This window comes from Anas platyrhynchos, chromosome 2 (genome assembly GCF_047663525.1).
Source record: "Anas platyrhynchos isolate ZD024472 breed Pekin duck chromosome 2, IASCAAS_PekinDuck_T2T, whole genome shotgun sequence".
Classification (NCBI taxonomy): domain Eukaryota; kingdom Metazoa; phylum Chordata; class Aves; order Anseriformes; family Anatidae; genus Anas; species Anas platyrhynchos.
In genome coordinates, this window is record NC_092588.1 from 78,954,410 (window position 1) to 78,979,900 (window position 25,491).

General features: G+C 39.7%; 1 protein-coding gene across 1 annotated transcript in view; it reads right to left on the reverse strand.

Annotated features, from left to right (window-relative positions):
• Positions 1-25,491, reverse strand: part of GMDS (GDP-mannose 4,6-dehydratase) — a 404,838-nt gene that overhangs the window by 253,996 nt on the left and 125,351 nt on the right. The window lies entirely within an intron of this gene.

A 25,491-nucleotide genomic window follows, 5' to 3' on the forward strand; every position in this document is an offset into this window, starting at 1 on the left:
CTCACCCAACAAGCTGAGCTATCACAGAGAAATCAATGGGAAACTTTACACTTGCCAGGTATTTTTTCAGGCTCTCTGAAGATTCAGACAGATAGCCCAGTATTCACTTCTCCTCTTAAGCTGCTTTCTCTGCTCAGTAATCACTGGGGGTTTGAGGCTTATTTACACAGCAGATGAAATCAAAATAATTAAATTATTTTTCATTTGCACTTATGGTTATTTTAATACAAGTATGAAATAATCTAAATTGTATTACTGTTATCCAAAATAAAAATGTTCTCACATAGCTTTGATCTGAAATAGCTATTGGTATGAAAACAAATTTAACTCTCTTTTTTTAACCAAAAGAAAAAAAATGAAACTTGATACTTTCTATGTTAACCTAGTATGACACAGCTAAAACTATGCACTGATCTACTAAAGAAGTGCTGAGCATTTTTGTTTTGTTTAGTTTTAATTCGCCTGCCATAAAGATAAGAGTCACTTAAGGCCTCTCAGCTTCACTGTTTGAGTAACTCTTCTGAAAACATCTTAATGAATGGGTCATACAATCACTTATGCACTAATGAACAGGAATTAGCATATTTACCTTCAAATATTTACAGTGGCATCCCAGCCCTCTAAGAAAAGGCAAAACAACAATTGTAGGAGAACCAGGAATTTACCTATATTAACATATTCTTTCCCAAAAAATAACCTGCTAAAAACATCTCCTCAAAATGCAAGCTTTGTTTGCATATTCTACTACATCAGCAAATGGTACATGCACATCTCAGGTGGTCTTAAATGAGCAATCCCACATTATAAAGCCTCGTCAGCAAGGCGAACAAAGAGCCTGTAGTAGCAGTACCAGGGGTTGCCCTCGCTGGCTGCTGCAGAGACCAGTTTCACAAGATCCGCTTTTCCCTATTGCCTTAAGAATGACCTCAATCTTCACCTAGAAAAATCACTCCCTAGGGTGTGAGGTAATTCTGCCTTCACACTGGCTGGGTCTGAGTGTTCCCGAGCAGAAACCGACAGCTTTGTGCGGGTTTGGTGTTTTTGTAATGTGGGCTATTGTTCACCAGGGACAGGACTCAGACCGCTAAACTCATTTCATTTTGGAGTGCAGGTTAGACTAGAATGGCATTCAAGAAAATGAAAAATGGTTTTATCCACTAAAAGCTCCAGCTCCAAAAACACGGGACTGTTAAGACATTTTGTGCGGTGTAACTTCACGCTGGGTTTTAATTTGATTCTAATCCAAAGTTAAGAATGTAAAAGTTTTATAAAACACCAGGTCAACTAAATAGTTACAAATGAAGCAGGGCAGATCATGAAAAAGTGTTAAGTTATCCATTACCCCATTATTTCTCTTTCTGAACATGTTATTTTGTGCAAGACCAGCAGGAAGATTGAAGTTATAAAATAAAATACGCAGGGACCTCATTAAGAGAAATGTGCAAAAGTGTACAAGATACAAAAGGACAGGGGTTGTCTTACAGAAACCAACTGCAGAATCGGATTCTTTGCTTGTGCACTTAGTTCAGTGAGACTTATCTAAGAGTAAAATCTTCATGGAAATGACAGTTTGTAAGGGCAGGTGCATAAAGGTTAAAATTCAAGCCTTACTTTCCGAAAGGTTAAAGATTTGTCCAGTGGAGAAAAGAGTTTAGGTAATACTAACAGAGTAGAGCTTTCACACAGCCTAACTTGTGACAACTATCTTAAATGTCTGAATTAGGAAGCTCATCTCTGTGTACACCACTGGAGACAGTGGCAAATCAGCAGAAAACCTAAAAGAGATGCTCTTGATCATGCTTTGCAAAAACCATATATACACAGTTTTTCAACTTACCTCCTTAAGAGAGATGCTCCATCCTAGCCTCAGAAATCCCAAATTAATAGTTACTGTCAACTGCATACAGAAAGCAGTGTACCTAGCAACTTTGAGGACAACTCCATGAGTTTCTGTAATGACTGGAATAGGGAAATGAAGCTTCTTTGCCTGTAAGAAGCTTCCAAACTGAAAGTCTTCTCAAAAAGAAAAGCATGTACCCAATACTCATTTGCCCTCTTTGGACAGACTTTGTGACAAAGGGACAGTGGCATACCAACAAAATAGAAATTGTCTTCTTGGAACATCGGAGTGAACGTGGAAGTGCCTTCCCATGTGCAATGAGGACACAGTGCTTTTGGAGCTGTCATAGCTGATCTGGGGAGGTGCTGTGAATATATACACTTATGACGTGCCTCTCCTTATTCCATTCACTAAACAGTTATTCCATTCAATAAACAGTGATAGCACTATCATTAGAAGTGAACAGAACAGAATGGAGATACTAAAATTTTTGGTTAAAAGTGCTTCATTAAAGGTTTTCAGGTTCTGAAAACCCTGAAGAATTGGCTCAGAATATTAAAAATTAATCAGGAGTTTTATACACTGAGTATCTTCAGTTTGTATGGGTTTTACTGAGAGACTAATCCCTAATTGCTGTACGATTTAAATACATTCTTAGGCAAGTATAAATTTCTACAGCAAGGCTTACCCATATGATGATAAAATCTTCAAGAAAAGGATGGACTCATTAGTTACAATGCTTCTGGAATCACAGGACACAATATGAATACACTGAATACCATATTGTGTTTCTTCAATCACACAGCTTCGAGAAGGACAATGAGTTCTGAATATATTTTGAATGTGAACTCCTTTTTCTCTCCATGTCTTTCTTTATAATTGCCAGATTCGATCTCTACACAAGATTTGAATTCAATAGAGCAATGTTTTAAATATGATGTTTCCCAACTGATCATTCAAAACGAAGCTTAGCAAGGTCTTTAACAAGATTTAAAAGCTTACTGAAAACTATCTAAATGAAAACATATGGGGCTTACCCTCCACAAGAACACATTCCTATCATGTGTATGAGTACTATATATATGCAAGCCTGCAGACTTTAGAGTACTTGCTTCTGACCAATGCATTGTTAACAATGGTGATATTACGAAAATAAATTTAGCATGCACATACGTTCAGCTTTGAGATACTTCATTTCCTTTTGTCATTTAAAACAAACTAAATGATGGGCTACAATCACACTACCTATTTGCTTTCTAAAAAAAAATAAAAATAGTGTGCACTAGCAGAATATGCTCTAATGTTCTACCTAAGGCAGATAAATAACAATTTGAAATTTCATCTCCTTACTGCCTTCTCAGTTTGAGAATATGGGATTTCTAGAAGGCCTGTGTTATAAGAGGGAAGCTTATGAGAAGCCCCAGGAGGAAATAGGATAATATAAATGTAAATTGTTATTCTTCCACTGTAAAAGCAAAGGTGGCTAACCCAAATATAACACTAGATGAAGCATCTTTGCTCTCCTGGAAAAACTTACAGTAGTTTTCTTTAGATTTATCAGAGTAGAAGATGTATATCAGATATCTTTAAACACAGAGAAAGGTTTACACCTGAAAAGCAAATCACAAAGAAGAAAAACCGCTCAGAAACCGCTCAGGCCCTACAGGTTTCATAGCAGTTACTTTTTGTATTCTTTAAAATCAATTCTGTTTGCTCTGAATATTCAGTGTGCCTTCCACTGCCAATAAAAACCACTGGGATCACTTATATCATCTCAGTAAACAAACTGCTCAACCCCTAGGAACAGGCATTTAAAGCATAACATTCCAGTTGCTAAATCTAACACAGAGTATGGGCCAAGCATTCCTGTAAAGTCCTAAAACCACAGAAAAAGTCCTAGCGATTTTAGGAAATCTAAAGTATTTGGGGAGAAGTGGAGGGTGTCAATGAGGATGGGGATCAGTCTATACACCTACAAGAACATCAGGTAAGCTTCTAGGAGAACATGACAACTCCTCCTGCCTCCAACCCTTTAACTCAGAATGAATGAGTGCTTAACTCATTGCCCTCTCACTCAATAAAAGTAGTAGTTGAAAGACACACACACACACACACATACATATATATAGTAGTTTGGGATATTTTGGCATATTTTTGTTCTACAGAAAAATGGCCAATTCAATAGCTCTGTTTTACTTAATGTTAGGTTACATTCTTGATATATTAAAGCCCTATTCAACGTCTTAGCAAAATAGACATGGACTGAAAAATGACTGAAAACTTTGATAAAATGAATGTTTTTTTGTAGATATATCTTCTTTCCTGTCTCCTTCCCCATTCTCTTATTAATAAAACAGAAATAATAAAGTGATCTGCATAAAATTAGATCAACAATTATAAGCAAAGAATTAGCAAGGAATAAGTTTCACAAATGCATGCAGAACTCAACGTTTCTTCCTAAAATTCACGCTAGCCCAAGATACTCACAAGATTGTTGCAGCAAATGAGTGAAGAAAGAAAGAGTTACCAGTATTTCTTAAACAGTTCATATCCTCCAGGAAAACGGGTATTCTCATACTTTGTGTGTGTGTTTGTTTTAATGAAACTTTAGATCTGGCAAACTCTGATTTTCAAGTTACTGGTGAGGTAAAGGAATAACCAGTGGTACCGATAGAAGACCAGCTTCTCTGCCATTCCCAGTGCATTGGTTCATTTCTACTGCAGCTACATCATACCCTGGGCTGCAGGCTGCATGACCAGAAAGACTTCTTGAAGTGGCTAGAGGTTTGGTTTTTACATCAGTGGGATAGCATTTCACTTTCACTCCTAAATGAGAAGACCAAAACCAAGGTGCAAAACTAAGCTATTCACTGCTTAGCGCCCTTAAACCACAGTCTTCATGTTCGATAAGCGGTCAAACTGCAACAGACCCTGCCCTCAGGAACCAGTTCAGTCTTCATCACGTAACCCCAAAGTGGTTTTAATCACATGAAAAAAGTAAACTTGTTCATTGCACCAAATACACACATGCTTTTGCACCCACAAAAAGGCACAGACGAGGAGTCCAGGTCATCCATGGCTCCCCACCATTCATTTCTCCAGGGATATGGAGATCAACTGATACGGAAGAGCGTGGGGAGAAAAGGGTGAGAGGAAGCAGAAACCTCACAGCAACAGTGTGCTTCTAAGTCTGATAAAAAAATCAGGATAACAGCAGCAAAAGCATGTATCATCTTTCATTATGTCCCGAAGGGTCAGGCACTGTAGAACCCAAAAGCAGCTATCCCATTCCAGCTCCATAAGCACTAAAAAGTTCCATGCAGCTGAGCCATACTGCTATTGCCCCCATGAAATGCAATCAGACTGCCTGCAGCCCCCAGCTACCTTGCAGTTGAAACACCCTTTAGCACACTTTTCCCAAAGGGGCAGCAGCTTTCCCTGTGCAACTGAAATACTCAAGGATTTTAGCAAGAGGCCCCTAGCACGCTCCACAATGCATGCCCATATGGCAGCTTCTGATGGTTTGAATTGGGAAAGTTCTCCTTAGAACTTCCCTCCTGATTAATTTCACATTTTGATGCAAACTCTCTGAAATGATCTCTAAAGAGAAATATCCTGGCATTAGTACAACACGTTTCATTTTTCCTTCTGAAAAACTACTACTTTTTCTTGGGGAAAGAAAGAAAATATTCAACCCAAAGCAGAAAAAAAGCAAGGAGAAACACTCCCTAAGTAGTTAAAATTTTATTTATTGAACCAGTATACGAGTTGATAGCTGGATTCATTATTCAGCTTCTATAATAAGTGGTTCCTCAGAGTTCCCTGGCAATCTGCAGGTGCAGTTGTAAATCCAGCTCACGAGGTCACCACGTTCACCTTTGCATTTCAAGCAGCCTACCGATAGCTGCCTGACCACTGAAGAACCACCAGTTACCTATTATTTTTTAGGTTTCAGTCCTACAGTCCTTAACTAGAAATATCCATTCCCTCTGAGGTCTATTATAGTAAAACAAAGTCTGCTACAGACCATACAGTTGTTTTGGCCACTGACTATGGATGTGTTTTGGAACAGCTCTCTGAATAGATATAATTTGTAAATTGTTTATCCTTCTACTCTTTGATAGGCTAATTTACTGCGTTAAGAAAATTTAACAGCCTGGATTAAAAGAGATTTGCCCAGAGAGAGGTCAAAACACAACGTACAGGAGTTGTAACATTTAAAAAAATAATAAAAAATTAGATATTTGGAAAAAAAAACATTCACAGTTTGAGTAGTCTAACATTGAAACTGGATGTCCAGAGAGGTTGTGGCATCTCCACCCTTGGAGATGCTCAAAACTCAGCCAGACATGGCCCTAAACCACTAAACCACATGCTGTAAAAGCTTGGTCTGCTTTATGGAAAGTTGTTCCGCATGGCATTCAGAAGCTGCTCCTATATAAATTATTCCACAATTTTAACAAAACAGGGAGATTGCATTACATCAGCGTGTTTCTATGTTCGGATATGTAGCACCAAATGAGTAAAACCGGATGCACAATGTGCAAGGACGAGGCCTGGTCTTGTACAAAACCAGCCATTTCTACTGAGGGCTGCAGAGAGCTGTTCACAGAAACTTTTAGAAGTCACACAGTCCAACTTGCTATTCATCTTTTCCTCAGAAGAGCTTCAGATACAGGAATGCTCAGATCTGATAATCATAAAAAAAAAAAAAATCCAACACCAACGTGGAGGAGGAGAAGGAGGAGGGATATTGCAGAACATGAGATTCAGCATGGCCATAAACCTTTGTCACAAAAATGTAACCTCGCCATTAGTTTTGCTTATCTTCTCATCCATTTGTTATTAATTTGATGGAACTGGGGAGTTGTCAGGGTTATGTGATGCAAGGAATTTATCTTGCAGAACAATCTCCAACCCACTGTTCAAAGTCTTTAGTTTCAAATTACAGAGATTAGAAAAGAAGCTTTTAAAAAGAAGCGTCGATTCTTTCCTTCTTTTCAGCACCGTTTTTTTTTCAGGGATACTTTTAACAATATACATGTTTACCCAAGTTTTTAAGCACAAGGAGCATGCAGCAAAGTCAGGATGGGTTTGGATGTTTGAAATTTTGCAACTTCAATGGCTAGTGACATTATAATACCCTAAAAGCTTTCTTACATACTGAAGTCCAGCTGTGCCAGAAGCTTTAAATGCTATTTAGTAGAAAGACAAAAAGGGGCAACTTGCAGAGTTACTAGAGAACATTCAAAGGGAGATGTAAAAAGATATCCAATTCATTTTGCTTTATATGTACCAAGGGAATTGAGAGCTATGAATAAAATGTGTGCAGGGAACGCAGTCATTTTGGAAGAAATATCACCATTTTTTATTCCCTTTCACATATAAAGAAATGAATTTAAAGTATACGGGTTATTTTAAAATTCTAACGTGACAAGTAGGTTATACTATTATTAAAATACATTTATTTTACTTCTGATTTTTTGTTAAAAAACTTCCATCCTCGCTTCCTTAATCTTTTCAAAATACTTAGATGTTGTGCAAAGTGGTGATAAAAAAAACAAACTTTCAAAATCTATCTCCTGTATGATTTTGATAGACTTTCAGTGGGTGGCAAGAGAGATATTGAATTAAAGCAGTTATCTAATATGGTACAGCCTTGTTGACAACAATCTCACATCTCTTTTTCTTCCTATCCTACAGGACTGCAAAACGTGAGTTAATACAGTGGACCCTCATTAATGTTGATAAAACTCCTGTATTGCCTAGAAGCTAGAATTTCTCCAAATAATTTGCAAATTTCATTGCCTGAAACTCTTTTAACTCCTACTGATGCATCAGGTAAAATCTCACAGGTTTATGGACACTACCGGAATTTTTGCCTTTCAACCAAAGAAAAAAATCTACCTTTTCAGCATTTAGTATCTATCACTAAGAAAATTACTTCCTAGTCTGCAATTCCTCATTCCAAGTAACATCATTTTAGAAAGCTTAAAAACAGTTCGAACAATCGTTTCTCAGGTACACCCAAAGTATCAAAAATGTTTCTCCCTCCATGACAAAATAAACTTAAAATCATATTTCATATATGATTTGGATGGAGATTAGGACCTTTCTTTCTTGTGAGGGTATTTAACATGGAAATAAAATGTACTGAACAAATATTTGCAAAATTGTTCTTCAAATTTTTCAAATTCAAGTAAGTACAAACTTAAAACCTGCTAGAAAATTGAAAACGTTTTTACAAAATGATGCTTGGTTCCTTCCAAACACAAGTGGAACTGAGGTAACACTGCCTGGGGAACGCTCTTAAACCACAGCAAGTGCAAGATAAAAGCAACTTATCTTAGCTCTCTTTTTCTGTCAGCTATTCTAAAAATCAAATCACTTAATTCGTCACAGTCTAGGAGCAGACAGATACCTCTGTTCTGACCACACGTTGCAGCTTGTTGCCTGGTGGTGCTTCGCTTGTGGGTGAGCTTTCCAAACAGGTAGGACTTCAGGGAGACAAATGAGAACATGAAATCTTGAGGAAACAGGCAAGTGCATGCGTGCATGCAGAGAAAAAAATGGTAACTTTTCGTCTTGGGCAGAGCTATCTAAGGAACATCCTCTGCCCTGAAATACCTGGGAAGGTTGAGAGTCCAATGCTTGCATGAGGGCGGCAGAGACACCGAGTACTACACCTCAGCAGGCACACAACGTGCCTCTGCTCATGCACTCAGTTTTTTCTTAAAGTACTCAAGTTCTTCACAAAGATACCACCCTTGGAGAAAAAGAACTATAAAAACACACCTAAAAAAAAGATGAGTGCCATTACTTCAAACTTACTCCTAGTCCACTCACTGGTGCCAATCACTTAGTCTTCATGTTACACCTCTGTGGACCTAGGTCTACTTTGTTTTGCCATAAAGCAACCAAAAACGAAACCAACTCCTCTTTAGCTAGAACATTATCAGCGTACCACAGACTTCTGTGCAATTAATTTGAGACTTTTATTCATTTTTACTGTGCGCACGAGGATTTAAACTGTGATGGCTAATTGCATGGGGCAAATTTGGATGGACCTGTGTGTACTGGCAAAAGGCAGGCTCTCACAGTTGCCATCTGCAGTTTCTGCTCCAGTACAGTTCCAGTACAGCAGAAACAATGAAGAGTGCATAAATGTGCAACAGCAGGTCGAAAAAATAAGTTTTCTTTTTGTTTGCTTTCTTTTTGGAACAGGGCAAGTCATTGTCTTTTCTTCCAATGCATAAGGTCATCTTCTGCCAAATGTTACTCCAAAATCTTACTCCAAATTTTACTCAGAAAAGGACAACGGTTCAAAATCAATATTTTTTTTTTTTCGTAAAACCAACAGCATTCCTTTTCCTTTATTTGTTCTTGAAAACAGCTGACATTTAAAAACATTTTAAAAATAAGTACAACAGGCTGATATTTATACTTGCTATGAAAAAAAAAAAGACCGAAGTCTTTTAAATTTGAAGTACAACCAGTGAACCAGAAGAAAGACACCTCACCTTGAAATGCTAAAACCAGTGAACTCTAGTACATAAGCACTGACACCCTCACCTGTAATGCATGTACAGGCACTACATATGATTAATTTTAAAACCAGAGTATTAATAGCATCCATGAATACAGGTAGCTGATGATGGTTTTGTTGAGAATGATGTAATAAACCTGTAGAAACAGCTTTCAGTAAACTCGCTGTTTAGTAACAGTGTAGTAACACCTAATTTTAACTTTCCTTTTCAGGCAAGGTGTGGATAGCAGTAATTACATACCTCAAAGTGGACTGTGATTAATTCTTCATCCTGTTTAGGAAGCTACAGGAGAGGACCACACTTTTGTCACCACTGCAAGCACTCAGATTTTAACGTGTTTACACTTAAACACCGTAAGCCTTACTTCTTCAGTCGCATCCTTTCAGGTAGAAGACTGTTGTTTTCTATGTGAAAGTGAGCCCTCTCAATCAAATTCAAAGTCGATCCCTTCATAAAAAGTTCTACTTAATCAACCCATCTGCTTCAAAAGGATGTGGGTGGCTAGCTAGAAACTCGTGGGATGAGTCAGAAAAAAACATGCATCTTGACAGGTATGTGGGGGTTGTGGGGAGAAGGCTAAGGGGCAGAGAGCTTAAAGGGATGAGAACCACTGGTTAAACTTTTACAATTATTCTTCCCTTTCCTGAACAAGCAGGATGCTTCTCTCAGGAAACAAATCATAATCTGACAGATTTTCTGCTGGCATCACCTTCGTCTTTAATTTTTTGTGTTTAGTATTGACTACTAAAGCCTGTTCGTTACAATTCTTAGAAAATAATGTGGAAACATTGATTTTAAGACAATTTTTTTAAGCAACTTTGACACTCACGAGGAATAGTGTTAATAAACCAAAGAAGAACATTGGAATTGATTTGTGTATTCTAAGCCACAACACTAACATCAGCCTTGTTTTTCACCTTTTTGGAGCCACCAAGAAAAGGAATAGCAATAGCAGCTGCTCTTCACTTGAACATAGGAGTAAACCATTCAGGAAATAGGGACATGGTAGTCAACTAATTTCTTAAAACAAGTTTGGGAGTTTCACCCTCTTGCCCATGTCAACAAATACTACACTACCTTCATCCGCCTGAGTGTGCCCTGAGAGCGCATTGAGATTTTTTTTTTGTCCCTTACAGTGCTAGAACTGAAACAAGACCAAATGAACACATACAAAGCAGTATTCCTTCTATATGAGAGCATGGTATCCAATGTGCCAGTAAATACACACTTTGAGAAAAATTTGCCTGACATTAAAAACTGGTGGAGCTTTTTCTAAGTGAATTTTGCAGCCTCAGGATGAGGCATATGTTGGAAAGGCAATGTGGACAACAAGACTGAGTTGCCAAAATGCAGTGAATGAGCCATTGGACACCATCAGTGGGAACATCAAATTTCACAAATCAGGTGAAGTCTATAAAACTGTGTACGGTTGCATTTAATTTAAAAAAAATGTACAGCTCAGGCAGTTGCCATGTCTCTATTGTATGCAAATATTTTATTTCAATTAGCACTTTTCAATCACGCTTTTCTTTTCCGAATGACTCACGGATCTCTCAGTCAAGAAGTGGCAGGATCGTAATCACATGCCAACAGGGTGCACTTATCTCACAGGGAGATAAATGTGGAAGGAAACACGCAAATCTATCTCAGGAGTTTTTCAACCTGTCTTCCTTTCCAAACATGTTTCCTCTGAATGCCTGCAAGCCTCCATATCGCGGCGTCCTCAGTTTTGCATGTCCTTCCAAGCTGTGTTCACCAGAATTCAGTTGGAGCTAAAGAAATTGTGCTTCTGGAGCCTGTCAGTCAGGAACAAAAACCAGTCTAGTTCAGCCCACAAGGTTTGTTACACCGTATTAAGCCCAAGCACAAATGAAGGGGGTCATAATACTAACTTGCCAGCAAACGTGCATCCAAAAAGGGGGGGGGGGAATCTTTACAAGTTGTAGGCAGCACTGAAATAGTCGTGCTGCACAGGTCATTATGAGAGGTGATTGTCCATGAGGGAGACGCGCTGAATAGCTGTGAAGTACGGCTGGATGAAAAAATAACGCAAGTTGAGACCCACGGTTCCACACAGCCCTGACATAAGCTAAGAACATTACAACTCACGGCTGCAGTAATAGTTTTAGCTAATTTCCAGCGTGCTGACCCCAAGCTGCCTTGGGGCTCTGAGCATCCTCACCTGGGATGCAAGAAGCTCTGTCAGGAACTGCAAAGAACAAGGGGAGAAACATACCGGTGCTGTCTGTTAGCCAGAGAAGCAGAGGAAATTGCAAAAGTGTCATTTGGGAGTTTGGAAATGTTAATTTTCGGTCCTGCATGACTAGTATACACTAAAGAAGTTGTGCTGGGAAGGCTGAGAAATGTAAATATTCGATGTTGATGAAGAATTCTGTAATTGGTAAAAGATTAAAAAGTTCTGGCATGAGAACAAAACCTCAGCAAGTGTTTCACTTTCCACTCCTATAGATTTTAACACCTCTCATGTTGCAAGAGTGCTTTCTCCACACACAAATTTAAGCTGATGTTAACTACAGTTGCATCTGAAAATATGTATTTTTAATACTGGTTAGGTTCTAGGCAGTAATCCCTTTCTCAGAAACTGAAGGATTTAAATGAAGTCATGGTTGCTAAGTGCACTATTCAGCCGTATATCATGTTCTCAGAAGTACAAAGAGTACTCAGGGGTGAAGGGTTTTTAGGGTAATGTACGATTTCTGCATTAAATACAGAACCGCCTTTATATAATTTTAGAATCTTGCCAACTTTTTTTTTTTTTTTTTTTTTGAACAGGAGAAGGAGGGAGAAATAAGGGGTTGAATGAAACTAGAACAGTACTGTTTGTACCCTGGTGAGTATTAGGGAAATGATAAATGATCCCTAAGCACATAGACTGATTTATGCAGTAAAAAATAAAATACAGTGGGGTGGAGCCTTCGTGTGAAAATCTCATCCTTGGACAGCTACAAGGTATGAAATGCACCCCAGTGTCTCAAATCCCTCAGGGTTGCAATTATCTCATGATAACCACACCCTTGAGAACTGTCTCTTTTGCTCCTCTGTTGGGTGGGGGGAAAAGGAAAGGGAAAGAGGTGGATTTCTGATAATGAAAAACAGAAGATTGATAGTTTATGTTAGTGAACCCATTTAAGCTCAAACTGTGGAGTTCTCATTTTTTCCTAATTAGCAGCGTGAATAATAATAAAAAAAAAAAAGTCACATCTCCCGTCTGTAACATACAGGCAAAAGCAGAGAGAAAGAAAATCTATTAAAGCAATACTAAATACAAGTTGATAAAGCAAACCACACATGCTTAAATCAAACATCTCAGTAGCTCTCAGTTAATACAGTCGTGGGATTAATAAATGCAGCTAAATCCCATTAAACCTCATTCTGCAAAGGCTATTACCCTCAGAAAATTCAGATAAACTGTGCTATCCTCGAATCTGCAATATCATTTGAAAATCCTGCCTATAAACAACAATTACACCTTTTATTCCTGTGTGTAGTTGTAAAAGATACACTTGGAGAGCACTGAAGTTTAATTCTGACTCTTTTTTTAGGAAGACTTTTACAAAATTAAGTGGATAATGCTAGGAAGTGTTCTATAAAAAAGTGAAAATTAATCAGTTTTAAATTTCTGAGCTACACCGGCTATTAATCCAGCCACGGTCTACAGAGAGTTCTCCTTTCCAGGTAAACAGACTTAGCAAATACACATCCCATTCAAGTTACTGCTATCCACTTACATCTTCAGTGTATGGAAATGCAGATGATCGTTTTCTCTTGCCAAATTTACAGAGAAAACAGCTACTACTCTTGTAAAGTATGATGCTGTGTCAGCCTAATAGTATATTTACATGGAATTTTTATTCCATAGGAGAGCAAAATAAACAACGTTTTCTTCCTCGGGCGACAGAATGCATAGCTACTTGATTCACTTTACTGAACTGATAATATTCACTATCTGCCAGCAGACAGTAACACCGTGAAACAACACCTTAAAACACGAGCTTATGAACATCATATGCAGGTATGAGATCTAATTAGATATCATGCCAAAATTACATAGCAATCTGATCCCAGGAGTCTTGTTTTCTCCAACACTACCCCGAGACATTAGTTCTCATCAACATTTAACAACTGCTCACACTGTTTTGAAATTATAAGTTTCTCCAAAATTATAAATGCAAACACCCACTGGATTATTTATACGATACTCAGTATTTGAAAAACTGGTATGCTCACAAAATTTCATGTAAAGATATTGAAGCACAATGTAGAGCAATTACCCTGCACCTCAGAAGAGTCTTATAAACGTTTATTTTCTTCAGATCCATTAGAAGTGGTGAAATTTAAGAAATTTTAAGACTAGATGCAACAGTTGTTCTGAAATGCACGTCTCACACAGTACAGGCTTTAGTTCAGATTAATCTTTGTCTCTCTTTAAAAAAAATCAGCAAGTTCATCCTTGAAATCCCCTCAGCTGAAAATAATTCTGTCTGCATTGGGAATTCTTACCTACCATTAAATATATAGGAAAATTTGCAGTTTAAGACAGTGAAAGAGGGGATAACAAAAAGATTTGAGCTGTCATGCTATTTTGCTTACTTTTCCCTCTGCTATTCATCAAACCCTTGAATGAAGTCTTTCACTGGAGCTGAACTATGACTTCACGATGTTTCTTCTATTGTTACAAGAGGGAATGACTGCCCTGTCAAGAAGGGACTTAGCTTTTAAAATGAAAAAGGTATTTCTAACACAATGAGTCTACAGTTCATCCATCATCTGTTCATAGCTCTGTCTAAAAAAAAAAAAAAAAAAAAAGGAAAAAAATTAACATGCTGCATGGTAAAGATGAACTAAAAATTTCACAGCTGGCAAGTATGAGGTACTGTTTTCTCGGTAGAGTACGGCCACATACAGAGAAAGTGATTGACTGTTCACCGGATTTTTCATCCCTTCTCCCCCACTTTATTGTTTTGGTCTTGGACTTTACAGAAAACTCTAAGTCCAGGAATTTGATTTTTATGAAGTGATTTCTTCAGGATTATGATTTGAATTCTAAAGGACTACTTTTCTTCAAAGCTATCACGATATTCATAAATTATAAATTGGAGTATTGAATTTACTACTGATATTCCAGTATTTTTTTTTGACAAAATCAGTTAACTTATTAGAAAATTCTGTTTATGATGGATAAAAATACATCTCAGCTTCCTTTCTTTGCAATCTGAAGTAACATCAATTTTTGGAACAAAGGACTGCGGATATAATCTTTGATAACTAGCTCCAGATCTGTTCAGTGTGTTGTCCAAACTGTAAGTCTTCTTTAAAAGTTTACATTCATATGTAATATGCTACAGAACAATAGATAACAGGCTCAAATTCCTCAAAAATGTCTTGTCTCCTACTCTGCATGTGTCAGTATCAGCAGGGCTTTTACTGAAAAACAAATACATGATATAAATATGCACACCCTCAGCTTAACCAGAGCTGATTTTAAACCTTAAGCTCATGCATAATATTCAGCAAAGTCAAGAAGGTCCATACTGACACAGGGATTTATCTTGGTGGAGCTGTTGGTTGGACTGGGGTCAAAGTTTAGGAGACTTCACCTTTTTAAGGAGGAATGTGATCACCAAATACATGGTACCATCACAGACGCTATGGTGATATCCCCTAGGATCAAAAAAGCATAAGCAGACATTTGGGGTGGTTCTGTACGTTTAAACTAGCACTGTAATCTACCCTCCCAAACCTATCACCCCCCCCTCCCCGCCAGTCAGAAAAATTAGTAAATCTGGATCCAAAGCCTGGAGCCATTAGATCATGCTTTGGCAGACCTTGATGTTCACATAGCTTGTTGGGCACACAACCAGCACCGTGCATTGACTGAATGCTGCCAACAGCTTTTTAGAAACTCAGACCTTCGCAGTAGTAAGAGTAAAAAATCCTACATGTTAAATAAGCCTTACTGAAAATGTGCAAAGCTATATGCACAGCAGGAGTACTTTCTGGAATGTTTGCAACCTCCCGATATCAATGCACACACTGAGAAAACATAATTGCATGCTGATTAAGCAACTCCCCAACACTAGGCTAAGGAGAACCATCAGCTGCTCAAAATTGCAGCATAAACCCCAGAGAGGTTGAAAATAGAACTATAGCAAGGGTTTTATTAATAGGCACGAAAGGGGCAAGCTACGCAGGACTTTACCCATCCATGCCTCACAGAGCAGCCCTTGCTATTGCTTCATTCAAATCCCGAGAAGAAAAAAGCATAACAGTGTATTGTTTCACACCAGTCCATCTTGGCAGCCTATTGCATTCTGACTGTAGAAGTGTCTGCTTTCAAATTTTAAGCCCTCAAGGCAATTATCCTGCTCTCAGACTAAACCTACAAAGCATATTTCAAAAGAACTTATATCTAAACAGAGGGAATTCAGCGGTGATCAATGTTCAGCAGGCCTCAGTGGCAATAAACTATTTACTGCCCTAACCTTTTAAGTTTGCACAAGTGAAGTGCTCGAGAGTCCTGTGATGAATTAGCTGAAGTGTTTGGTTGTGACTCGAGCAGGCACTGGTTCAAATCATCTATCCAGCAACACCGCCCGCCTCACAGCCCATAGCTGAAGCCATCGCCTTCACATTGTTTCCAAGCTCCATTGTCCAGGCGTACTTTCTGCTTGCTTTTCCTATGTCTGCTACTCCTAATGCAGTCCTTTTGGAAAGGAAAGGTATCAAAATCTGGGCATGATGCTCATCGTTTTATTACCAGCCTGAGTATTACCATACAGAAGACATAACATACATCAAAATGCATTCAGCACACGCTGCTACAGTAGCTGATTTAGATCTACTACCCTCCTCTTGCAAGATTGCCAAAATAAATTAAAAGGGAAAAAAAGAATCATGGCTACTGCATTAGCATCATTGTCACCAACGCTTTCCCACCACCCCTCTTCTGAAATGCAGGAAGAGGAAATAATCTACTACAGATGGCTGAAGACACATAGGACTTGGAAAACTACTTCTGGAAAGTCTGTCTTTAAAGAAGGTAGTTTTTAAAATTTCAAACTGGACTACTCTGTAACTAATTCTGAGATTATTAGAACAGGTTTTGAAAACTGGTGAGACACCTGTAGGCTTTCTGTTTTTATAGTTTCAGAGGAATTTGATGTTATTCTCATTGATTTCTATCACCATTGCATGGAAATAAACCTGGTAATCTTGTGCTTTATCTGAAAGGATGAGATATAGATGTGTTTGCCTCTGTGTAGACTCACATGAAATCCAAAGGCTAAGATATCAAATATACATACCACAGTCAAGTCAATGCAGACTTTCAAAATATTTTAAGGAAATAGAAAATAAGTTTTGATTTGATTTTCCGTATAAAATGTGGAGATATTTGCATTTTTCTTTTAATTTCAAAAAGATGAGAGACTATTCTTCCCTTTTTTTGTTAAACACTGAAATAATGTTTATAATAATTAAAACGTAGTACATAGCATGCTAGTTTAAGAATCTGGAAGCAAAACTAAAACCAGCATTAACTACTTAGTTTCATCTACATTAAAACAAAAAGACATAGCTGGTATTACACGTGACTATCAAGAGGCATACCTTTTCTTGAAATAAACTATTATACCCATTGCAAGAGGCTGATGATACCAAGTGACTATCATCAGGTTTCAATATTTTTGTAGTTTGAGAGAAAGAATCTCAGAACTTTAGAACCCTAGGGGTTCAAAGGGATCTCAAGAGATCTTTCCTCTATGGGGGAGACCAGAATGGGACACCGGAGCCCAGGGGCAGTTGCAAAATGACACCAAAGAAGAGAGGAAAAGTGTTTTCACTAGTTGTTTTTTATTCTTATTGTGGTTTTTGTTGCAACGCCTTTCTTTCTTTCTTTCTTATTTTTATTAGGATTGTTCTACCAGTTTGTTGCCCAGTCTTGGGAAGAACTGGTGGCCAAGCATCTTGAATGGACTTTACGCTGCACTCCTGCGCTCCTTCCTGGCAGACCTGAAGACTTGTGCTTCTTCAGAGGAGCAGCTGTCTGCGTCACTGTTTTGAGGGATCTGCTGCTCCTCTCTGTGCACTGCCATGCAGGGCGCGGCTTCGTCTTCAAGCACCTCTTGGGCAGCCTTCTCGTCCTCAGACCGAGACGCCCCACGCTGAGCGTGTCCTTAAGAGGGCTTCTCCTGTCGCCCTGGTGCAGCAGCCCACAGGAAGCCGAGTGCACTCTTGTCCACTGCTTGGGACAAGAGGCGGGGATGGGGGACAGGGGATGGGGGAAGAGGCCATCATGCAGGCAATCCTGCCAGATGGTAAACGGATGGCCTCCGTCCCCTAGAAGTGGAGGTGGAGGCAGGGCCGGGAGTATGGAGCAGACCGGGCGGCTCTGCGACGATGGTGGTGATGTCTCGCAGGTGGGAGCCCTGGCACGATGACACTGTGCCACATCAGAGGGCTTGGAGGTGGATCCACCTCCATCAGCTCTTCCTCCACAGGTGGATCCACCTCCATGGGCTCCACACTGTCCGCCGCGGCTGCTCTGCCTCCGCTCTCTGTCCTCCGCCTCCACTTCTTCTTGGGTTCACCAACCCAGCGAGCAGTGCTCCCACGAAGCTGTGGGCAGCCTTCATCCCAGGACCTCTTCAAGACAACCATCGCTGCCGTTCGCCAGAGGGCCTGGGACATCAGCGAGGGGTGGGCCAGGCGCAGGGGCTTTTATAGGCCCCGGAACACAGCGGGGGGCAGATGCCACAGTGACATCAGGGAGCCTCAGTGATGCCCCTGTGATGGCGCCCCACGCCCCACGCCCAATGTGGCCGTGTTGGGAGGGGGCTTGTGCAGCCTGAAAGAGGCCCTCGTGTGGAAGGAGGAGGAGGGTCAGGGGGGCTGAGGGCCCCTTTCCTCATGGTGGCTTTCCCATCTTGTGACTGGGCACCACCAAAAAGAGTCCAGAGGATAAGAGGAGTCTTATCAGTACAGAGGGATAAGATGCCCTCTCAGCCTGCTCTTCTACAGGCTAAATGAGCTCAGCTCCCTCAGCCCTGCCTCCTAACAGAGATGCTTGGCTCTCCTAATCATCTTTGTAGCCCTCTGCTGGACTCCCTGCAGGAGCTCCAGGTCTCTCTTGCACTGGGGAGCCCAGCACTGGACACGGCCCTCCACACATGGCCTCAGCAGGGCTGAGTGGAGGGGCAGGATCACCTCACCTGATGTGATCGTAACACTCATCCCAGCGCACCCCAGGATCCCACTGGCCTTCTTGGCCACAGGGGCCCTTTGCTGGCTCACGCTTAACCTGTTGACTGCTAGGACTCCCTGGTCCTTCTCCGCAGGGCTGCTTTCCTGCAGGCCAGCCCCCAACATGCCCTGCTGTATGGTCATTATTATTTCTATAATAATAATAAAACTATTATTTTGTTATCACTTTATTATTAACTATTATTTTATTATTGTTATTATTCTTATTATTTAAATTATTATTATCCTTTATCTCCCTTGCCGGTTTCATCTCCAGGTAGGCTTTAGCCTTCCTCAACAACACTTGGAAGAAGTGTTGTTTAAATGTTGCCCAGCTCTCACAAGCACCCTCGCCTTCTAGCAATCTAGCCCATGAGATACCCCTAAGTAGGTCCCAAGTAATCACTCTCCCCCATGCAAATATTATCTTTCCAACAAAAATAGATGTGTTTCTATGGGATAGGACACTAACCGCTTACAGAAAGGGAGAGGAGATTCACAAAGCCCTTCAAAACAACTAAATGAGCCAGACAAAAATATGTACAAGAAGGGTGAAGGAGTGAATTCATACACAGTTATCCTGAGAATGCACAAATCACTTTTAAACTCCATAGCTAGCTTTAGAAAAGCCTGTTTTTTAGTTTTATTTTCTTTGTAGGTGTGATGCCTTGGGAAAGATCTGCAAGTAAAAAAGACAGCATTTTAAAACTCCTGTTCTGCTCAGCTGCTATCTCTTCCTAAAACACATGGGGAATGGGCAGTAATTTCAAAGCATTGTCTTAGTTAAAAATTATGCTTGTCCTATCAGAACAAAGTCCCATAAGATCTTGTCAGAAGTAGTAGCTTAAAATGTCAAGTACTTTATTCCCACATGGGTACTTAGGGACAAGTCTGCAGGTGAGAAAACTGAAGCATCAGCTATTCAAATTGATACACAGATAAATGCAATAATAATATGATTACTAAAACAGAAGGAACTCCTTTTTTGTCACAATTATGGACATCATAAGTAACAATTATACACATATAACCAATATTATTTAAAATTATCTTTTTTCTTTCCTAAAAAAATCCTGCATAACAGAGGCCATATGACTTTACTCAGTGATTCTTATATCAAGCTGTATAAATAGCTAGTAGTTATTTATCTCTTTTAGGCAGGCATCCAATCTTGATTTAAGGACTGCAAGTAATAGAGAATCTTTCACATCCTTTGGTAAGCTTCTAAAGTGGTAATTGTCCTCACTTTTAAAAATTTGCACCTCTTCTCCAGTTTGAGTTTGTTTAACTTTAGTTTTCAGCACTGGATCTCTGTATAATTGCCTGCTAGGTTAAGGACCCTGTAATACCAAACATCTTATTCCCTGTGTTAACAGGATCAAATAGCTCCTTTGCGTCCACTTTAATGAGCTAACTCTAGTGGCCTCCTAATGCCTTTTACGGGGAATTTGTTTTGCAGTCCCCCAAAAAATCATTTTTATCTTTTCTCCAAGTCATTTCCAATTGTCAACACACACTGAAAATTAGAAGAGGTGCAATGTTTTAGCATTATGAGTTTACACAGGCAATATTGACTACAGAGGCTGCATCGGCGAGCACTGTGCTGCTGAGGCAACAGCTCCTATTCCACAGGGCAACCACCTGGCTGCTGAACTTCTCGGACATCCAGCACAGCCACTCATTTGCTGCACTGATTTCTCAGGGGCCTCTGTATTTATATTTTGCCTGATAACATGAACATAAAGACATAAAACCAGGGAACATGAGAAGAAGTAGGAAAAGCCTCAAAACTATGTTGGAATTCTGCCTCATTCCCGAGACACAGCGGTTTTGATGACATCAAGAAACCATCAGACAGATAGCTAATGATTCCTCAAGATTCACCTTTTAAAAAGAGTTTATAACCCTCTTTGGTTATGGGTCTGGGAAGTGTGAAGGTCTGGTTAAAGAAAGTTCTCCTGTGGTTTCTCTGGGGTTTCCATAAGAAAAACTAGCTAACTGGAAGCAGTGTTTTCTTGTGGTTTTTAAATTAAATGGTATGTTGGGAAACTTGTCTTTTAAATTTGTGTACAGAGCTGATCCATTTAAAAGACAGTTCCTACATGGTAACTCTGTGTTAAAGACAGGTCTTTGTACCAGTACCTAGAAAGTTTCAGCATATTGGTCTTGTGCTCAGGATATCAGGAACGTGCAACGTGGCAGCAGTGACAGACACAGCTGCAGACAGGAGGCCCAGTGGAGTAGGCCTTGAGCAGAAGTTGAAGGCATGTTACTGTGGGCACCAGAGATTTCCTTGCTGCCGTGCCACACAAAAGCTGCGGGACATAGCTTTACCCCCGCTGTGCCTCCCAAAAAGGCAAAGTGGACAGGAATAAAACTTAAAGACAGCTGCATCAGACTAACCTCTCCTTCTGACTGCTGGCATCAACTAATCACCCGTTCACAAGCAGATGCGCTTTCTAACCTCTGGAGCTCATTTGCCAGATTAAACTGCAACGACGAACACAGTTTACCTCTGTCAGCATCTTTATTAAATTAAAGATCTCACTAGGTCTGATCCAAAATGAAAACAGGAAAAAAAACCCTAGATCGAGCAGACAAGACGACCCTTCCTCCCACTCTTGTGGCAGTTGTCCTCCTGCATTTACCTTCTGAGTCACATCGTGGAAAGCAATCACCTAAAAGCAGGAAGAAAAAGCAGGCGAACAGGACAAAAGCTCCTGAAATTCAAGAAATTTGTCTTGGCATTCCCTCAGTGTGCCCTACCAAATCCTGTTTAAGCAAGAAAGAACTTTCCTGGAATTTGAATCAAACTTTACTGGAGTTCAGATCAATGCCGCTGGATCTATTCTGATTTCATCTGCAGAAAAGATGACAAAGGAAATAGTTTTCTAATGAAGTGCTTTCATAGTGCAAAAAGCTAACAATATTTTGAAAGCAAATGAAAGGTTTTCCCAAGTATAAAGCACTTTCCCTTGTACTGATAAGTTCCTCATTTCATTTGCGTTAGATTTGTTATAACCACATCTCTGCCAGCATCACAGGATATACTTTTGATAACCTTCGAAACAAAAAAAATCATGAAATACACAGACAAAAACGGTATTTGAAAGTATTACAAGATGTACTCGTTTTCTGAGTAACTTGAGGGGGGGGGAACAGAAAGGCCCCCAAAAATCCAGAGACAGCCATCTGGGTTTTCTGGGAAAAGGGAAGTAAGCCATAAGAAACACTCCTTTGGCTCATTTTGGGACCAGGCATTGTAGGAGTGAAATCATAAAATATTTGTTTTTTCCTTGTTGGCTTTATCTCTCTGGCATGAAGGGATTTGGAGAACACAAATGAAGTAAACTTTGGAATGTTTGTAATGCAGCCAAAAAGCATTAAAGTTATTATTTTATATATATATATGACTATAGAAGGCCTTGACTCTCATTTGTTGAACACAACAGCACAACACCTTTGGGGTACGTAACAGAATAAGCCCTAGGGAGGACGTATACACGCACACACACCCAGATTTGCATATGTATGTGCACACCAGCACCACTCAAACATTCACTTGTCATATTCTGACAGCTGCGTAAGTGAAAGAATTGTGTGAATCTGTTAACTATTATTCTCAGGATTTTACAATAGTGTTATCCATTAATTTTTCAAAATCTTTTCCCAAGTTAAACAGGAATACAAATCTGTTGATAACAGTACTGGTTCCAAGCCATCATTTGCATTGCAAAGACAGAGTATTTACCAAACCATTTAAAGAACATAATCTAATGGAAAACTTCAATATGCTTATTCACAGATTTTGCACATCTTTCTTGAAAAATACAATTTTAATGAAGGGCAATTAACCTCTAACTTCTAGAGCATTTTCTTCTGAAAGCAATCTCTTTTCACAAATGAACTGAAGAGGGAAAAAAATTAGACTTGACATACAAGTTTCCACAACTTGTCTCAACATCCAACATCTGCTCTCAACATCCCACATCTGCTTTGGGCTTTAAATATAGATACATCTAAGAATACATAATGGTTGTGTGTTCCAAAATAGCAGCAGGCAAGTTCCATTAGCTCAGAGAAAATTAGTGCATCTCTCAATGCTTTCGAGCACCTTTTTTGGCACTACAAGACAGGAAAAGCACATTATGTGATGAGTAGGAGTTTAATTGCTCCAGTATTTTAACTTAACCTATATAAATAAATCTTGTTGCATTGTTGTATGTAACATGAACAATAATTTATAAAGAGTTTCTTTTGCTATATTAGGAAAGCCCATTACATATTAATAGGCAAGCTAGGCTATACACACACTATCAAAGGAAAAAAACTAATTGGTTGCTTTCTAACAGGTGCTAAAAGCCATAAACAACAGAAAGATACTTGCTAGACACTGAAACCTGTCTGCTTTTCTAAGTCAATGCCCGTTTGCTCAAAGAGCCCAGCTCACCTCCTACAGCAGGCAAGACCCTCCAGTTCCACAGAAGATAACGCAGCACAGCGCAAACAAAGATCTGGGCAGATGCCTGTTCAATGGTTGTTTGATACGAAGTGAATGAAGTGAAGGTCCGCATAGCCTCAGTCAAAAACCTGCATCCCAAAGCCAGTCAAAAGAGGATCATAAAGTACCTGAGGTTTCTATTTTACAGCACAAGTTTATGGAAGTATCCTTTTGTTCTCTCAGCAGCCACACAGCCTCTTGTCTTTCCAACTGTTTATGCAAGTATCACTTTGCTTTGCTTGATGTAAAGACAGGCTGTTTTGGTTGACATGTATTAAGATCTTAAATACCCAACTCTGGAGGTCATAAAATTTGGCTGCGTCTATTCTCACCATGTCATGACAAACCAGCAGCAGTCCCAATGTTCCTTCCTATATCAGGCAAACTGATTCCAATTCTCACAACAGTTCTCACAACATGGTACCAACATTAACATGAAAACTAAAACAGGAGTCATGGAAAAGGAGTTAAGAGTCCGGCAAGTTTCAGCAAGGAGAGAGGAAAAGGGGGTGCAGACAGACTTTGTGGTTTACTTTGGGAACACTTCCCTTTGTTTCAAGATGCGAGAAAAGTGTTTCAGGAACACCTTTAAAAAAAAAAAAAATCCTTGTCTGAATTGTGTGCTTCTCTGCAGCATAACAGCGATGGTCATCACTCTGATCCCCTAGCAGCACTGATGTTGAGAGTGCAAAGAGCTGAGTGACGGATGCCACCACACTGAGCGCTAGCAGCAGGAGGCCTGATCCAAAGCCGAGGGAAGCCAAGAGGAGCCTTTTGCTCCTGACCTGACCGCGTGTTGGATCAGACCCAGGGACTGCATGAGCAAACAGTCTGTGCTATTGACATAAGGTACAGAAAGGAAGCTGCGCGTGTATAAAGTAGCTTTGTGATATGAATGCAAAAAGGCCGGTGTCATGGGGATAATCACATAAGTTGCTCCATGAAATGTTAAAGAAGGAGCTTTGTCTTAAGGGCTGTGGAAGATTTTTGACAGTAAAGTAACTGCTGTATTTTAAGCAGTATTCCACTGTTACTGTATCTACAGCATATGCCACAAGACACTTATTTTTTTGTGCACGTCTGTATTCTACAACACATTCTGCAGCTGCACAGGGAAAAATAACTGCTTAACACTTATCTGAGGGCACGCAAGTACTCTAAAGGTTTGAGAAGCTGTATCTTTCATGGTTTCCTAGAACACAGGAAGAAACAACTGAAACATTTCACGTTTTTTTTTTCTGCTTTTCTATTAAAAAAAGGTAAGAGAAGCACGTACATTGAGGGCTCTGCCTGAGCACGCAGAAGTGAAAACTATGACAGTGATCCAGATGGAGAATGCATCTCGGTCTCCACGCTACTCCTAGCTCTTGACTTGCTGAAGGTCAGTGGGCAGAACTCGGAGAATTTGGCACCTGCATGATCAGAGTCTGTAAAGCCAGCAATTCAGCCAAACTACAACGATGAGGAGTGTTGTATAACACTGTGACCAAAATTAATTCTGCCTAGGCCAGGCACATACACGCGTAGCATTTTCCTATCGTCTATACATTGTACGTGGTTTCTAAGGACTCCAAATGCCAGAGGAAATAAGTGCTTATCTGTCAAAGAGTCAGGAAAGCAGAACAACAAAGGTGGAAGGGATTTAAAAAAATTCTTTTGCTGTCCTACCCCCAACTGAGAAGAGCTTGGCGCTTCCTCTTATTCCCAGCTGTTTCTAGTGCATTTGGCTTTAATCAGGTGCAGGGCAGGAACTCAACATCCTGTTGCCTTGCTCTGATTAGGAGGAGTCAAATTCTACAAATTGGCAGATTTCTCCTTTTAGTGTTCCTTATTTGATGAATCATTTGTTTTAAAGTATTTGGAAAGGGCCATTACAGAGGCAGTGGACCCAGCTTGTTGCTATTTCCAAGTCTATTTATAACCACCGCTCTAAAGAGTTTCAGCAGAATGCAGTTTCTTCTCCTTTAGCACACAGAAAGAGCCACCCTGTTACAGCAGTGGCATGGGAGAACAGAAGTAGTGATAAAAGGCCGCAGGCATCTATAACCAGCAAGATGCTAATAAATATATAGAGAAATGTGTTTTAAGTCATACCCGTGAGGTTAATGATTTTCTCTTTAATATCTATTCTAAATAATCTCAGTTTGAACATTTGAGTGACTTAACCTTGCAAACCTCACTTAAAAGCGTAAAGCCTTGCTCTGTCTTCTCATTTTACGGCTTTCTTATAAAGGCTGAGCAGTCATAATGTAACTGATTCAGCACACCCTGCTTTCCCACACTGTTAGCAGTAACAAACCTGTAATTCTAAACATTTAACTTCACTAAATCAGCCAATATAG